The sequence below is a fragment of the Oncorhynchus nerka genome, linkage group LG9b, assembly GCF_034236695.1.
Source record: "Oncorhynchus nerka isolate Pitt River linkage group LG9b, Oner_Uvic_2.0, whole genome shotgun sequence".
Classification (NCBI taxonomy): domain Eukaryota; kingdom Metazoa; phylum Chordata; class Actinopteri; order Salmoniformes; family Salmonidae; genus Oncorhynchus; species Oncorhynchus nerka.
In genome coordinates, this window is record NC_088424.1 from 5,578,463 (window position 1) to 5,595,786 (window position 17,324).

The window sequence follows — 17,324 nt, forward strand, 5'->3', positions numbered from 1 at the left end:
ACAAAAAGAGGAAGTCGTGGAAAATATTAGGAATGCCCACAAGTCTACCTCACATAATATCCCAAAGTGAGTACCACAGAAAGAGCCATAATACCCATTAAAAACTAGCGGTCAAACAGGAAAATGGTTCCAATCATTTTTCCACCCTTCATGTTCCCCACAGGGGATTTTAAAAACACTTAAAATAAGGGCTGTGTTTCTTGTCGGCTTACCCTGGAGTGGTAAACTATTTGAATCATTATGGACCTCAGACCACACGTAGCAGGAATGTATTCAGAGCGCCCAAGCTAGCCACACATGCAGAGTGCATTACGCGACTAAAAAAGGTAAGTCTGAATACCAAATACTGAGAAGTGCGAAGGAAAAGCATGAATTCGAAATTGGGACCGAGCCCTAAGTGAATAGGCTTACTGTCCAATTTGTTAAAAATGTTTCCGCCCGGTTCTCGAACCGGGGACCTTTCGCGTGTTAGGCGAACGTGATAACCACTACACTACGGAAACCTGATGAGTGGAATACTAAGGGTGTGGCTGACTTTGGCTGGGTGGGGCATTTATCGCTCTCAGAACCTATTGAAAATCAGAAATTACTTAGTCCATTAATTAAGCAATAAGGCTTGAGAAGCCGGGAATTATGAGGTATTTTTAAAATATTTGTTTTATTAATAAAAACTATATGTTATCGCTTTGTCATTATGGGGTATTGTGTGTAGATAGATTTTATTTTATTTCATCCATTTTAGTATAAGTCTGTAACGTAACAAAATGTGGAAAAAGTAAGGGGCCTGAAAACTTTCCGAATGCACTGTACCTATGCAGGCTAGCTTCTTTTCCTTTGCTAGCCAGCCAACTAAATCTATCACACAATCACATCAAGCAGCTGAAATGACAGAAAACGATCTACATTTTTGTTTGTTTTACCTTGGATTATATTGCCATTGCTTTGGATATATCCATTACAATGACACTGATAAATGAATTTGCCTGGCTCAGAGAAGCTGTCAGTCTGTTCACATTCATACAGATCGCACGGTGGAGGTCCCCCAAAAACGGCAACATTGATCCACAGGTCGGAGAGGTAGACAGCAAGGTTTAGATAAACCACAACTGTTTCAAACCAAATGCTAGCCTCTGGGCATTGGGAAATATTGAATATGACCTTTCGCGTGTGAGGCGAACGTGATAACCACTACACTACTGAAACTACAATACAAAAAGAGGAAGTCGTGGAAAATATTAGGAATGCCCACAAGTCTACCTCACATAATATCCCAAATTGAGTACCACAGAAAGAGCCATAATACCCATTAAAAACTAGCGGTCAAACAGGAAAATGGTTCCAATCATTTTTCCACCCTTCATGTTCCCCACAGGGGATTTTAAAAACACTTAAAATAAGGGCTGTGTTTCTTGTCGGCTTACCCTGGAGTGGTAAACTATTTGAATCATTATGGACCTCAGACCACACGTAGCAGGAATGTATTCAGAGCGCCCAAGCTAGCCACACATGCAGAGTGCATTACGCGACTAAAAAGGTAAGTCTGAATACCAAATACTGAGAAGTGCGAAGGAAAAGCATGAATTCGAAATTGGGACCGAGCCCTAAGTGAATAGGCTTACTGTCCAATTTGTTAAAAATTGTTTCCGCCCGGTTTCGAACCGGGGACCTTTCGCGTGTGAGGCGAACGTGATAACCACTACACTACAGAAACCTGATGAGTGGAATACTAAGGGTGTGGCTGACTTTGGCTGGGTGGGGCATTTATCAATCTCAGAAATTACTTAGTCCATTAATTAAGCAATAAGGCTTGAGAAGCCGGGAATTATGAGGTATTTTTAGAATATTTGTTTTATTAATAAAAACTATATGTTATCGCTTTGTCATTATGGGGTATTATGTGTAGATAGATTTTATTTTATTTCATCCATTTTAGTATAAGTCTGTAACGTAACAAAATGTGGAAAAAGTAAGGGGCCTGAAAGCTTTCCGAATGCACTGTACCTATGCAGGCTAGCTTCTTTTCCTTTGCTAGCCAGCCAACTAAATCATTCACAAAATCACATCAAGCAGCTGAAATGACAGAAAATGATCTACATTTTTGTTTGTTTTACCTTGGATTATATTGCCATTGCTTTGGATATATCCATTACAATGACACTGATAAATGAATTTGCCTGGCTCAGAGAAGCTGTCAGTCTGTTCACATTCATACAGATCGCACGGTGGAGGTCCCCCAAAAACGGCAACATTGATCCACAGGTCGGAGAGGTAGACAGCAAGGTTTAGATAAACCACAACTGTTTCAAACCAAATGCTAGCCTCTGGGCATTGGGAAATATTGAATATGACCTTTCGCGTTTGAGTCGAACGTGATAACCACTACACTACTGAAACTACAATACAAAAAGAGGAAGTCGTGGAAAATATTAGGAATGCCCACAAGTCTACCTCACATAATATCCCAAATTGAGTACCACAGAAAGAGCCATAATACCCATTAAAAACTAGCGGTCATACAGGAAAATGGTTCCAATCATTTTTCCACCCTTCATGTTCCCCACAGGGGATTTTAAAAACACTTAAAATAAGGGCTGTGTTTCTTGTCGGCTTACCCTGGAGTGGTAAACTATTTGAATCATTATGGACCTCAGACCACACGTAGCAGGAATGTATTCAGAGCGCCCAAGCTAGCCACACATGCAGAGTGCGTTACGCTACTAAAAAAGGTAAGTCTGAATACCAAATACTGAGAAGTGCGAAGGAAAAGCATGAATTCGAAATTGGGACCGAGCCCTAAGTGAATAGGCTTACTGTCCAATTTGTTAAAATTGTTTCCGCCCGGTCTCGAACCGGGACCTTTCGCGTGTTAGGCGAACGTGATAACCACTACACTACGGAAACCTGATGAGTGGAATACTAAGGGTGTGGCTGACTTTGGCTGGGTGGGGCATTTATCGCTCTCAGAGCCTATTGAAAATCAGAAATGACTTAGTCCATTAATTAAGCAATAAGGCTTGAGAAGCCGGGAATTATGAGGTATTTTTAAATATTTGTTTTATTAATAAAAACGATATGTTATCGCTTTGTCATTATGGGGTATTGTGTGTAGATAGATTTTATTTTATTTCATCCATTTAGTATAAGTCTGTAACGTAACAAAATGTGGAAAAAGTAAGGGGCCTGAAAGCTTTCCGAATGCACTGTACCTATGCAGGCTAGCTTCTTTTCCTTTGCTAGCCAGCCAACTAAATCATTCACAAAATCACATCAAGCAGCTGAAATGACAGAAAATGATCTACATTTTTGTTTGTTTTACCTTGGATTATATTGCCATTTCTTTGGATATATCCATTACAATGACACTGATAAATGAATTTGCCTGGCTCAGAGAAGCTGTCAGTCTGTTCACATTCATACAGATCGCACGGTGGAGGTCCCCCAAAAACGGCAACATTGATCCACAGGTCGGAGAGGTAGACAGCAAGGTTTAGATAAACCACAACTGTTTCAAACCAAATGCTAGCCTCTGGGCATTGGGAAATATTGAATATGACCTTTCGCGTGTGAGCGAACGTGATAACCACTACACTACTGAAACTACAATACAAAAAGAGGAAGTCGTGGAAAATATTAGGAATGCCCACAAGTCTACCTCACATAATATCCCTAATTGAGTACCACAGAAAGAGCCATAATACCCATTAAAAACTAGCGGTCATACAGGAAAATGGTTCCAATCATTTTTCCACCCTTCATGTTCCCCACAGGGGATTTTAAAAACACTTAAAATAAGGGCTGTGTTTCTTGTCGGCTTACCCTGGAGTGGTAAACTATTTGAATCATTATGGACCTCAGACCACACGTAGCAGGAATATATTCAGAGCGCCCAAGCTAGCCACACATGCAGAGTGCGTTACGCGACAAAAAAGGTAAGTCTGAATACCAAATACTGAGAAGTGCGAAGGAAAAGCATGAATTCGAAATTGGAACCGAGCCCTAAGTGAATAGGCTTACTGTCCAATTTGTTAAAAATGTGTTTCTGCCCGGTCTCGAACCGGGGACCTTTCGCGTGTTAGGCGAACGTGATAACCACTACACTACGGAAACCTGATGAGTGGAATACTAAGGGTGTAGCTGACTTTGGCTGGGTGGGGCATTTATCGCTCTCAGAACCTATTGAAAATCAGAAATGACTTAGTCCATTAATTAAGCAATAAGGCTTGAGAAGCCGGGAATTATGAGGTATTTTTAAAATATTTGTTTTATTAATAAAAACTATATGTTATCGCTTTGTCATTATGGGGTATTGTGTGTAGATAGATTTTATTTTATTTCATCCATTTTAGTATAAGTCTGTAACGTAACAAAATGTGGAAAAAGTAAGGGGCCTGAAAACTTTCCGAATGCACTCTACCTATGCAGGCTAGCTTCTTTTCCTTTGCTAGCCAGCCAACTAAATCATTCACACAATCACATCAAGCAGCTGAAATGACAGAAAATGATCTACATTTTTGTTTGTTTTACCTTGGATTATATTGCCATTTCTTTGGATATATCCATTACAATGACACTGATAAATGAATTTGCCTGGCTCAGAGAAGCTGTCAGTCTGTTCACATTCATACAGATCGCACGGTGGAGGTCCCCCAAAAACGGCAACATTGATCCACAGGTCGGAGAGGTAGACAGCAAGGTTTAGATAAACCACAACTGTTTCAAACCAAATGCTAGCCTCTGGGCATTGGGAAATATTGAATATGACCTTTCGCGTGTGAGGCGAACGTGATAACCCCTACACTACTGAAACTACAATACAAAAAGAGGAAGTCGTGGAAAATATTAGGAATGCCCACAAGTCTACCTCACATAATATCCCAAATTGAGTACCACAGAAAGAGCCATAATACCCATTAAAAACTAGCGGTCATACAGGAAAATGGTTCCAATCATTTTTCCACCCTTCATGTTCCCCACAGGGGATTTTAAAAACACTTAAAATAAGGGCTGTGTTTCTTGTCGGCTTACCCTGGAGTGGTAAACTATTTGAATCATTATGGACCTCAGACCACACGTAGCAGGAATGTATTCAGAGCGCCCAAGCTAGCCACACATGCAGAGTGCATTACGCGACTAAAAAAGGTAAGTCTGAATACCAAATACTGAGAAGTGCGAAGGAAAAGCATGAATTCGAAATTGGAACCGAGCCCTAAGTGAATAGGCTTACTGTCCAATTTGTTAAAATTGTTTCCGCCCGGTCTCGAACCGGGGACCTTTCGCGTGTTAGGCTTAACGTGATAACCACTACACTACGGAAACCTGATGAGTGGAATACTAAGGGTGTAGCTGACTTTGGCTGGGTGGGGCATTTATCGCTCTCAGAACCTATTGAAAATCAGAAATGACTTAGTCCATTAATTAAGCAATAAGGCTTGAGAAGCCGGGAATTATGAGGTATTTTTAAAATATTTGTTTTATTAATAAAAACGATATGTTATCGCTTTGTCATTATGGGGTATTGTGTGTAGATAGATTTTATTTTATTTCATCCATTTTAGTATAAGTCTGTAACGTAACAAAATGTGGAAAAAGTAAGGGGCCTGAAAACTTTCCGAATGCACTCTATCTATGCAGGCTAGCTTCTTTTCCTTTGCTAGCCAGCCAACTAAATCATTCACACAATCACATCAAGCAGCTGAAATGACAGAAAATGATCTACATTTTTGTTTGTTTTACCTTGGATTATATTGCCATTTCTTTGGATATATCCATTACAATGACACTGATAAATGAATTTGCCTGGCTCAGAGAAGCTGTCAGTCTGTTCACATTCATACAGATCGCACGGTGGAGGTCCCCAAAAACGGCAACATTGATCCACAGGTCGGAGAGGTAGACAGCAAGGTTTAGATAAACCACAACTGTTTCAAACCAAATGCTAGCCTCTGGGCATTGGGAAATATTGAATATGACCTTTCGCGTGTGAGTCGAACGTGATAACCCCTACACTACTGAAACTACAATACAAAAAGAGGAAGTCGTGGAAAATATTAGGAATGCCCACAAGTCTACCTCACATAATATCCCAAATTGAGTACCACAGAAAGAGCCATAATACCCATTAAAAACTAGCGGTCATACAGGAAAATGGTTCCAATCATTTTTCCACCCTTCATGTTCCCCACAGGGGATTTTAAAAACACTTAAAATAAGGGCTGTGTTTCTTGTCGGCTTACCCTGGAGTGGTAAACTATTTGAATCATTATGGACCTCAGACCACACGTAGCAGGAATGTATTCAGAGCGCCCAAGCTAGCCACACATGCAGAGTGCATTACGCGACTAAAAAAGGTAAGTCTGAATACCAAATACTGAGAAGTGCGAAGGAAAAGCATGAATTCGAAATTGGAACCGAGCCCTAAGTGAATAGGCTTACTGTCCAATTTGTTAAAAATTGTTTCCGCCCGGTCTCGAACCGGGACCTTTCGCGTGTTAGGCGAACGTGATAACCACTACACTACGGAAACCTGATGAGTGGAATACTAAGGGTGTAGCTGACTTTGGCTGGGTGGGGCATTTATCGCTCTCAGAACCTATTGAAAATCAGAAATGACTTAGTCCATTAATTAAGCAATAAGGCTTGAGAAGCCGGGAATTATGAGGTATTTTTAAAATATTTGTTTTATTAATAAAAACGATATGTTATCGCTTTGTCATTATGGGGTATTGTGTGTAGATAGATTTTATTTTATTTCATCCATTTTAGTATAAGTCTGTAACGTAACAAAATGTGGAAAAAGTAAGGGGCCTGAAAACTTTCCGAATGCACTCTATCTATGCAGGCTAGCTTCTTTTCCTTTGCTAGCCAGCCAACTAAATCATTCACACAATCACATCAAGCAGCTGAAATGACAGAAAATGATCTACATTTTTGTTTGTTTTACCTTGGATTATATTGCCATTGCTTTGGATATATCCATTACAATGACACTGATAAATGAATTTGCCTGGCTCAGAGAAGCTGTCAGTCTGTTCACATTCATACAGATCGCACGGTGGAGGTCCCCAAAAACGGCAACATTGATCCACAGGTCGGAGAGGTAGACAGCAAGGTTTAGATAAACCACAACTGTTTCAAACCAAATGCTAGCCTCTGGGCATTGGGAAATATTGAATATGACCTTTCGCGTGTGAGTCGAACGTGATAACCCCTACACTACTGAAACTACAATACAAAAAGAGGAAGTCGTGGAAAATATTAGGAATGCCCACAAGTCTACCTCACATAATATCCCAAATTGAGTACCACAGAAAGAGCCATAATACCCATTAAAAACTAGCGGTCATACAGGAAAATGGTTCCAATCATTTTTCCACCCTTCATGTTCCCCACAGGGGATTTTAAAAACACTTAAAATAAGGGCTGTGTTTTTGTCGGCTTACCCTGGAGTGGTAAACTATTTGAATCATTATGGACCTCAGACCACACGTAGCAGGAATGTATTCAGAGCGCCAAGCTAGCCACACATGCAGAGTGCATTACGCGACTAAAAAAGGTACGTCTGAATACCAAATACTGAGAAGTGCGAAGGAAAAGCATGAATTCCGAAATTGGAACCGAGCCCTAAGTGAATAGGCTTACTGTCCAATTTGTTAAAAATTGTTTCCGCCCGGTCTCGAACCGGGACCTTTCGCGTGTTAGGCGAACGTGATAACCACTACACTACGGAAACCTGATGAGTGGAATACTAAGGGTGTAGCTGACTTTGGCTGGGTGGGGCATTTATCGCTCTCAGAACCTATTGAAAATCAGAAATGACTTAGTCCATTAATTAAGCAATAAGGCTTGAGAAGCCGGGAATTATGAGGTATTTTTAAAATATTTGTTTTATTAATAAAAACGATATGTTATCGCTTTGTCATTATGGGGTATTGTGTGTAGATAGATTTTATTTTATTTCATCCATTGTAGTATAAGTCTGTAACGTAACAAAATGTGGAAAAAGTAAGGGGCCTGAAAACTTTCCGAATGCACTCTATCTATGCAGGCTAGCTTCTTTTCCTTTGCTAGCCAGCCAACTAAATCATTCACACAATCACATCAAGCAGCTGAAATGACAGAAAATGATCTACATTTTTGTTTGTTTTACCTTGGATTATATTGCCATTGCTTTGGATATATCCATTACAATGACACTGATAAATGAATTTGCCTGGCTCAGAGAAGCTGTCAGTCTGTTCACATTCATACAGATCGCACGGTGGAGGTCCCCAAAAACGGCAACATTGATCCACAGGTCGGAGAGGTAGACAGCAAGGTTTAGATAAACCACAACTGTTTCAAACCAAATGCTAGCCTCTGGGCATTGGGAAATATTGAATATGACCTTTCGCGTGTGAGTCGAACGTGATAACCCCTACACTACTGAAACTACAATACAAAAAGAGGAAGTCGTGGAAAATATTAGGAATGCCCACAAGTCTACCTCACATAATATCCCAAATTGAGTACCACAGAAAGAGCCATAATACCCATTAAAAACTAGCGGTCATACAGGAAAATGGTTCCAATCATTTTTCCACCCTTCATGTTCCCCACAGGGGATTTTAAAAACACTTAAAATAAGGGCTGTGTTTCTTGTCGGCTTACCCTGGAGTGGTAAACTATTTGAATCATTATGGACCTCAGACCACACGTAGCAGGAATGTATTCAGAGCGCCCAAGCTAGCCACACATGCAGAGTGCATTACGCGACTAAAAAGGTACGTCTGAATACCAAATACTGAGAAGTGCGAAGGAAAAGCATGAATTCGAAATTGGAACCGAGCCCTAAGTGAATAGGCTTACTGTCCAATTTGTTAAAAATTGTTTCCGCCCGGTCTCGAACCGGGGACCTTTCGCGTGTTAGGCGAACGTGATAACCACTACACTACGGAAACCTGATGAGTGGAATACTAAGGGTGTAGCTGACTTTGGCTGGGTGGGGCATTTATCGCTCTCAGAACCTATTGAAAATCAGAAATGACTTAGTCCATTAATTAAGCAATAAGGCTTGAGAAGCCGGGAATTATGAGGTATTTTTAAAATATTTGTTTTATTAATAAAAACGATATGTTATCGCTTTGTCATTATGGGGTATTGTGTGTAGATAGATTTTATTTTATTTCATCCATTGTAGTATAAGTCTGTAACGTAACAAAATGTGGAAAAAGTAAGGGGCCTGAAAACTTTCCGAATGCACTCTATCTATGCAGGCTAGCTTCTTTTCCTTTGCTAGCCAGCCAACTAAATCATTCACACAATCACATCAAGCAGCTGAAATGACAGAAAATGATCTACATTTTTGTTTGTTTTACCTTGATTATATTGCCATTGCTTTGGATATATCCATTACAATGACACTGATAAATGAATTTGCCTGGCTCAGAGAAGCTGTCAGTCTGTTCACATTCATACAGATCGCACGGTGGAGGTCCCCCAAAAACGGCAACATTGATCCACAGGTCGGAGAGGTAGACAGCAAGGTTTAGATAAACCACAACTGTTTCAAACCAAATGCTAGCCTCTGGGCATTGGGAAATATTGAATATGACCTTTCGCGTGTGAGTCGAACGTGATAACCCCTACACTACTGAAACTACAATACAAAAAGAGGAAGTCGTGGAAAATATTAGGAATGCCCACAAGTCTACCTCACATAATATCCCAAATTGAGTACCACAGAAAGAGCCATAATACCCATTAAAAACTAGCGGTCATACAGGAAAATGGTTCCAATCATTTTTCCACCCTTCATGTTCCCCACAGGGGATTTTAAAAACACTTAAAATAAGGGCTGTGTTTCTTGTCGGCTTACCCTGGAGTGGTAAACTATTTGAATCATTATGGACCTCAGACCACACGTAGCAGGAATGTATTCAGAGCGCCCAAGCTAGCCACACATGCAGAGTGCATTACGCGACTAAAAAGGTACGTCTGAATACCAAATACTGAGAAGTGCGAAGGAAAAGCATGAATTCCGAAATTGGAACCGAGCCCTAAGTGAATAGGCTTACTGTCCAATTTGTTAAAAATTGTTTCCGCCCGGTCTCGAACCGGGGACCTTTCGCGTGTTAGGCGAACGTGATAACCACTACACTACGGAAACCTGATGAGTGGAATACTAAGGGTGTAGCTGACTTTGGCTGGGTGGGGCATTTATCGCTCTCAGAACCTATTGAAAATCAGAAATGACTTAGTCCATTAATTAAGCAATAAGGCTTGAGAAGCCGGGAATTATGAGGTATTTTTAAAATATTTGTTTTATTAATAAAAACGATATGTTATCGCTTTGTCATTATGGGGTATTGTGTGTAGATAGATTTTATTTTATTTCATCCATTGTAGTATAAGTCTGTAACGTAACAAAATGTGGAAAAAGTAAGGGGCCTGAAAACTTTCCGAATGCACTCTATCTATGCAGGCTAGCTTCTTTTCCTTTGCTAGCCAGCCAACTAAATCATTCACACAATCACATCAAGCAGCTGAAATGACAGAAAATGATCTACATTTTTGTTTGTTTTACCTTGGATTATATTGCCATTGCTTTGGATATATCCATTACAATGACACTGATAAATGAATTTGCCTGGCTCAGAGAAGCTGTCAGTCTGTTCACATTCATACAGATCGCACGGTGGAGGTCCCCCAAAAACGGCAACATTGATCCACAGGTCGGAGAGGTAGACAGCAAGGTTTAGATAAACCACAACTGTTTCAAACCAAATGCTAGCCTCTGGGCATTGGGAAATATTGAATATGACCTTTCGCGTGTGAGTCGAACGTGATAACCCCTACACTACTGAAACTACAATACAAAAAGAGGAAGTCGTGGAAAATATTAGGAATGCCCACAAGTCTACCTCACATAATATCCCAAATTGAGTACCACAGAAAGAGCCATAATACCCATTAAAAACTAGCGGTCATACAGGAAAATGGTTCCAATCATTTTTCCACCCTTCATGTTCCCCACAGGGATTTTAAAAACACTTAAAATAAGGGCTGTGTTTCTTGTCGGCTTACCCTGGAGTGGTAAACTATTTGAATCATTATGGACCTCAGACCACACGTAGCAGGAATGTATTCAGAGCGCCCAAGCTAGCCACACATGCAGAGTGCATTACGCGACTAAAAAAGGTACGTCTGAATACCAAATACTGAGAAGTGCGAAGGAAAAGCATGAATTCCGAAATTGGAACCGAGCCCTAAGTGAATAGGCTTACTGTCCAATTTGTTAAAAATTGTTTCCGCCCGGTCTCGAACCGGGGACCTTTCGCGTGTTAGGCGAACGTGATAACCACTACACTACGGAAACCTGATGAGTGGAATACTAAGGGTGTAGCTGACTTTGGCTGGGTGGGGCATTTATCGCTCTCAGAACCTATTGAAAATCAGAAATGACTTAGTCCATTAATTAAGCAATAAGGCTTGAGAAGCCGGGAATTATGAGGTATTTTTAAAATATTTGTTTTATTAATAAAAACGATATGTTATCGCTTTGTCATTATGGGGTATTGTGTGTAGATAGATTTTATTTTATTTCATCCATTTAGTATAAGTCTGTAACGTAACAAAATGTGGAAAAAGTAAGGGGCCTGAAAACTTTCCGAATGCACTCTATCTATGCAGGCTAGCTTCTTTTCCTTTGCTAGCCAGCCAACTAAATCATTCACACAATCACATCAAGCAGCTGAAATGACAGAAAATGATCTACATTTTTGTTTGTTTTACCTTGATTATATTGCCATTGCTTTGGATATATCCATTACAATGACACTGATAAATGAATTTGCCTGGCTCAGAGAAGCTGTCAGTCTGTTCACATTCATACAGATCGCACGGTGGAGGTCCCCAAAAACGGCAACATTGATCCACAGGTCGGAGAGGTAGACAGCAAGGTTTAGATAAACCACAACTGTTTCAAACCAAATGCTAGCCTCTGGGCATTGGGAAATATTGAATATGACCTTTCGCGTGTGAGTCGAACGTGATAACCCCTACACTACTGAAACTACAATACAAAAAGAGGAAGTCGTGGAAAATATTAGGAATGCCCACAAGTCTACCTCACATAATATCCCAAATTGAGTACCACAGAAAGAGCCATAATACCCATTAAAAACTAGCGGTCATACAGGAAAATGGTTCCAATCATTTTTCCACCCTTCATGTTCCCCACAGGGGATTTTAAAAACACTTAAAATAAGGGCTGTGTTTCTTGTCGGCTTACCCTGGAGTGGTAAACTATTTGAATCATTATGGACCTCAGACCACACGTAGCAGGAATGTATTCAGAGCGCCCAAGCTAGCCACACATGCAGAGTGCATTACGCGACTAAAAAGGTAACGTCTGAATACCAAATACTGAGAAGTGCGAAGGAAAAGCATGAATTCGAAATTGGAACCGAGCCCTAAGTGAATAGGCTTACTGTCCAATTTGTTAAAAATTGTTTCCGCCCGGTCTCGAACCGGGACCTTTCGCGTGTTAGGCGAACGTGATAACCACTACACTACGGAAACCTGATGAGTGGAATACTAAGGGTGTAGCTGACTTTGGCTGGGTGGGGCATTTATCGCTCTCAGAACCTATTGAAAATCAGAAATGACTTAGTCCATTAATTAAGCAATAAGGCTTGAGAAGCCGGGAATTATGAGGTATTTTTAAAATATTTGTTTTATTAATAAAAACGATATGTTATCGCTTTGTCATTATGGGGTATTGTGTGTAGATAGATTTTATTTTATTTCATCCATTTTAGTATAAGTCTGTAACGTAACAAAATGTGGAAAAAGTAAGGGGCCTGAAAACTTTCCGAATGCACTCTATCTATGCAGGCTAGCTTCTTTTCCTTTGCTAGCCAGCCAACTAAATCATTCACACAATCACATCAAGCAGCTGAAATGACAGAAAATGATCTACATTTTTGTTTGTTTTACCTTGATTATATTGCCATTGCTTTGGATATATCCATTACAATGACACTGATAAATGAATTTGCCTGGCTCAGAGAAGCTGTCAGTCTGTTCACATTCATACAGATCGCACGGTGGAGGTCCCCCAAAAACGGCAACATTGATCCACAGGTCGGAGAGGTAGACAGCAAGGTTTAGATAAACCACAACTGTTTCAAACCAAATGCTAGCCTCTGGGCATTGGGAAATATTGAATATGACCTTTCGCGTGTGAGTCGAACGTGATAACCCCTACACTACTGAAACTACAATACAAAAAGAGGAAGTCGTGGAAAATATTAGGAATGCCCACAAGTCTACCTCACATAATATCCCAAATTGAGTACCACAGAAAGAGCCATAATACCCATTAAAAACTAGCGGTCATACAGGAAAATGGTTCCAATCATTTTTCCACCCTTCATGTTCCCCACAGGGGATTTTAAAAACACTTAAAATAAGGGCTGTGTTTCTTGTCGGCTTACCCTGGAGTGGTAAACTATTTGAATCATTATGGACCTCAGACCACACGTAGCAGGAATGTATTCAGAGCGCCCAAGCTAGCCACACATGCAGAGTGCGTTACGCGACTAAAAAAGGTAAGTCTGAATACCAAATACTGAGAAGTGCGAAGGAAAAGCATGAATTCCGAAATTAGAACCGAGCCCTTAGTGAATAGGCTTACTGTCCAATTTGTTATAAATTGTTTCCGCCCGGTCTCGAACCAGGGACCTTTCACGTGTTAGGTGAACGTGATAACCACTGCACTACGGAAACCTGATGAGTGGAATACTAAGGGTGTAGCTGACTTTGGCTGGGTGGGACATTTATCGCTCTAAGAACCTATTGAAAATCAGAAATTACTTAGTCCATTAATTAAGCAATAAGGCTTGAGAAGCCGGGAATTATGAGGTATTTTTAAAATATTTGTTTTATTAATAAAAACTATATGTTATCGCTTTGTCATTATGGGGTATTGTGTGTAGATAGATTTTATTTTATTTCATCCATTTTAGTATAAGTCTGTAACGTAACAAAATGTGGAAAAGTAAGGGGCCTGAAAACTTTCCGAATGCACTCTATCTATGCAGGCTAGCTTCTTTTCCTTTGCTAGCCAGCCAACTAAATCATTCACACAATCACATCAAGCAGCTGAAATGACAGAAAATGATCTACATTTTTGTTTGTTTTACCTTTGATTATATTGCCATTTCTTTGGATATATCCATTACAATGACACTGATAAATGAATTTGCCTGGCTCAGAGAAGCTGTCAGTCTGTTCACATTCATACAGATCGCACGGTGGAGGTCCCCCAAAACGGCAACATTGATCCACAGGTCGGAGAGGTAGACAGCAAGGTTTAGATAAACCACAACTGTTTCAAACCAAATGCTAGCCTCTGGGCATTGGGAAATATTGAATATGACCTTTCGCGTGTGAGTCGAACGTGATAACCACTACACTACTGAAACTACAATACAAAAAGAGGAAGTCGTGGAAAATATTAGAATGCCCACAAGTCTACCTCACATAATATCCCAAATTGAGTACCACAGAAAGAGCCATAATACCCATTAAAAACTAGCGGTCATACAGGAAAATGGTTCCAATCATTTTTCCACCTTCATGTTCCCCACAGGGGATTTTAAAAACACTTAAAATAAGGGCTGTGTTTCTTGTCGGCTTACCCTGGAGTGGTAAACTATTTGAATCATTATGGACCTCAGACCACACGTAGCAGGAATGTATTCAGAGCGCCCAAGCTAGCCACACATGCAGAGTGCATTACGCGACTAAAAAAGGTACGTCTGAATACCAAATACTGAGAAGTGCGAAGGAAAAGCATGAATTCGAAATTGGAACCGAGCCCTAAGTGAATAGGCTTACTGTCCAATTTGTTAAAATTGTTTCCGCCCGGTTCGAACCGGGGACCTTTCGCATGTGAGGCGAACGTGATAACCACTACACTACGGAAACCTGATGAGTGGAATACTAAGGGTGTAGCTGACTTTGGCTGGGTGGGGCATTTATCGCTCTCAGAACCTATTGAAAATCAGAAATGACTTAGTCCTTTAATTAAGCAATAAGGCTTGAGAAGCCGGGAATTATGAGGTATTTTTAAATATTTGTTTTATTAATAAAAACGATATGTTATCGCTTTGTCATTATGGGGTATTGTGTGTAGATAGATTTTATTTTATTTCATCCATTTTAGTATAAGTCTGTAACGTAACAAAATGTGGAAAAAGTAAGGGGCCTGAAAACTTTCCGAATGCACTCTATCTATGCAGGCTAGCTTCTTTTCCTTTGCTAGCCAGCCAACTAAATCATTCACACAATCACATCAAGCAGCTGAAATGACAGAAAATGATCTACATTTTTGTTTGTTTTACCTTTGGATTATATTGCCATTGCTTTGGATATATCCATTACAATGACACTGACAAATGAATTTGCCTGGCTCAGAGAAGCTGTCAGTCTGTTCACATTCATACAGATCGCACGGTGGAGGTCCCCCAAAAACGGCAACATTGATCCACAGGTCGGAGAGGTAGACAGCAAGGTTTAGATAAACCACAACTGTTTCAAACCAAATGCTAGCCTCTGGGCATTGGGAAATATTGAATATGACCTTTCGCGTGTGAGTCGAACGTGATAACCACTACACTACTGAAACTACAATACAAAAAGAGGAAGTCGTGGAAAATATTAGGAATGCCCACAAGTCTACCTCACATGATATCCCAAAGTGAGTACCACAGAAAGAGCCATAATACCCATTAAAAACTAGCGGTCATACAGGAAAATGGTTCCAATCATTTTTCCACCCTTCATGTTCCCCACAGGGGATTTTAAAAACACTTAAAATAAGGGCTGTGTTTCTTGTCGGCTTACCCTGGAGTGGTAAACTATTTGAATCATTATGGACCTCAGACCACACGTAGCAGGAATGTATTCAGAGCGCCCAAGCTAGCCACACATGCAGAGTGTGTTACGCGACTAAAAAAGGTAAGTCTGAATACCAAATACTGAGAAGTGCGAAGGAAAAGCATGAATTTGAAATTGGGACCGAGCCCTAAGTGAATAGGCTTACTGTCCAATTTGTTAAAAGTGTTTCCGCCCGGTCTCGAACTGGAACTTTCGCATGTGAGGCGAACGTGATAACCACTACACTACAGAAACCTGATGAGTGGAATACTAAGGGTGTAGCTGACTTTGGCTGGGTGGGGCATTTATCGCTCTCAGAACCTATTGAAAATCAGAAATGACTTAGTCCATTAATTAAGCAATAAGGCTTGAGAAGCTGGGAATTATGAGGTATTTTAAAAATATTTGTTTTATTAATAAAAACGATATGTTATCGCTTTGTCATTATGGGGTATTGTGTGTAGATAGATTTTATTTTATTTCATCATTTTAGTATAAGTCTGTAACGTAACAAAATGTGGAAAAAGTAAGGGGTCTGAAAACTTTCCGAATGGACTCTACCTATGCAGGCTAGCTTCTTTTCCTTTGCTAGCCAGCCAACTAAATCTATCACACAATCACATCAAGCAGCTGAAATGACAGAAAACGATCTACATTTTTGTTTGTTTTACCTTGGATTATATTGCCATTGCTTTGGATATATCCATTACAATGACACTGATAAATGAATTTGCCTGGCTCAGAGAAGCTGTCAGTCTGTTCACATTCATACAGATCGCACGGTGGAGGTCCCCAAAAAAACGGCAACATTGATCCACAGGTCGGAGAGGTAGACAGCAAGGTTTAGATAAACCACAACTGTTTCAAACCAAATGCTAGCCTCTGGGCATTGGGAAATATTGAATATGACCTTTCGCGTGTGAGGCTTAACGTGATAACCACTACACTACTGAAACTACAATACAAAAAAGAGGAAGTCGTGGAAAATATTAGGAATGCCCACAAGTCTACCTCACATAATATCCCAAATTGAGTACCACAGAAAGAGCCATAATACCCATTAAAAACTAGCGGTCAAACAGGAAAATGGTTCCAATCATTTTTCCACCCTTCATGTTCCCCACAGGGGATTTTAAAAACACTTAAAATAAGGGCTGTGTTTCTTGTCGGCTTACCCTGGAGTGGTAAACTATTTGAATCATTATGGACCTCAGACCACACGTAGCAGGAATGTATTCAGAGCGCCCAAGCTAGCCACACATGCAGAGTGCATTACGCGACTAAAAAGGTACGTCTGAATACCAAATACTGAGAAGTGCGAAGGAAAAAGCATGAATTCCGAAATTGTGAACCGAGCCCTAAGTGAATAGGCTTACTGTCCAATTTGTTAAAAAGTGTTTCCG

At 40.3% G+C, this 17,324-nt stretch overlaps 13 non-coding genes across 13 annotated transcripts; all 13 read right to left on the reverse strand.

Moving 5' to 3' along the window:
* Positions 1-429: 429 nt before the first annotated feature.
* trnav-aac (transfer RNA valine (anticodon AAC)) lies at positions 430-503 on the reverse strand. The gene has a single exon. It is a non-coding gene; the product is annotated as a tRNA-Val (tRNA).
* A 1,135-nt stretch (positions 504-1,638) lies between these two features.
* Positions 1,639-1,711, reverse strand: trnav-cac (transfer RNA valine (anticodon CAC)). The gene has a single exon. It is a non-coding gene; the product is annotated as a tRNA-Val (tRNA).
* Positions 1,712-2,829: 1,118 nt separating this feature from the next.
* On the reverse strand, positions 2,830-2,901 carry trnav-aac (transfer RNA valine (anticodon AAC)). The gene has a single exon. It is a non-coding gene; the product is annotated as a tRNA-Val (tRNA).
* Positions 2,902-4,034: 1,133 nt separating this feature from the next.
* On the reverse strand, positions 4,035-4,107 carry trnav-aac (transfer RNA valine (anticodon AAC)). Its single transcript has one exon. It is a non-coding gene; the product is annotated as a tRNA-Val (tRNA).
* A 1,135-nt stretch (positions 4,108-5,242) lies between these two features.
* Positions 5,243-5,316, reverse strand: trnav-aac (transfer RNA valine (anticodon AAC)). Its single transcript has one exon. It is a non-coding gene; the product is annotated as a tRNA-Val (tRNA).
* A 1,135-nt stretch (positions 5,317-6,451) lies between these two features.
* trnav-aac (transfer RNA valine (anticodon AAC)) lies at positions 6,452-6,523 on the reverse strand. The gene has a single exon. It is a non-coding gene; the product is annotated as a tRNA-Val (tRNA).
* Positions 6,524-7,657: 1,134 nt separating this feature from the next.
* Positions 7,658-7,729, reverse strand: trnav-aac (transfer RNA valine (anticodon AAC)). Its single transcript has one exon. It is a non-coding gene; the product is annotated as a tRNA-Val (tRNA).
* Positions 7,730-8,863: 1,134 nt separating this feature from the next.
* trnav-aac (transfer RNA valine (anticodon AAC)) lies at positions 8,864-8,936 on the reverse strand. Its single transcript has one exon. It is a non-coding gene; the product is annotated as a tRNA-Val (tRNA).
* A 1,135-nt stretch (positions 8,937-10,071) lies between these two features.
* Positions 10,072-10,144, reverse strand: trnav-aac (transfer RNA valine (anticodon AAC)). The gene has a single exon. It is a non-coding gene; the product is annotated as a tRNA-Val (tRNA).
* Positions 10,145-11,280: 1,136 nt separating this feature from the next.
* On the reverse strand, positions 11,281-11,353 carry trnav-aac (transfer RNA valine (anticodon AAC)). The gene has a single exon. It is a non-coding gene; the product is annotated as a tRNA-Val (tRNA).
* Positions 11,354-12,486: 1,133 nt separating this feature from the next.
* On the reverse strand, positions 12,487-12,558 carry trnav-aac (transfer RNA valine (anticodon AAC)). Its single transcript has one exon. It is a non-coding gene; the product is annotated as a tRNA-Val (tRNA).
* Positions 12,559-13,694: 1,136 nt separating this feature from the next.
* Positions 13,695-13,767, reverse strand: trnav-aac (transfer RNA valine (anticodon AAC)). Its single transcript has one exon. It is a non-coding gene; the product is annotated as a tRNA-Val (tRNA).
* A 1,131-nt stretch (positions 13,768-14,898) lies between these two features.
* trnav-cac (transfer RNA valine (anticodon CAC)) lies at positions 14,899-14,970 on the reverse strand. The gene has a single exon. It is a non-coding gene; the product is annotated as a tRNA-Val (tRNA).
* Positions 14,971-17,324: the final 2,354 nt, after the last annotated feature.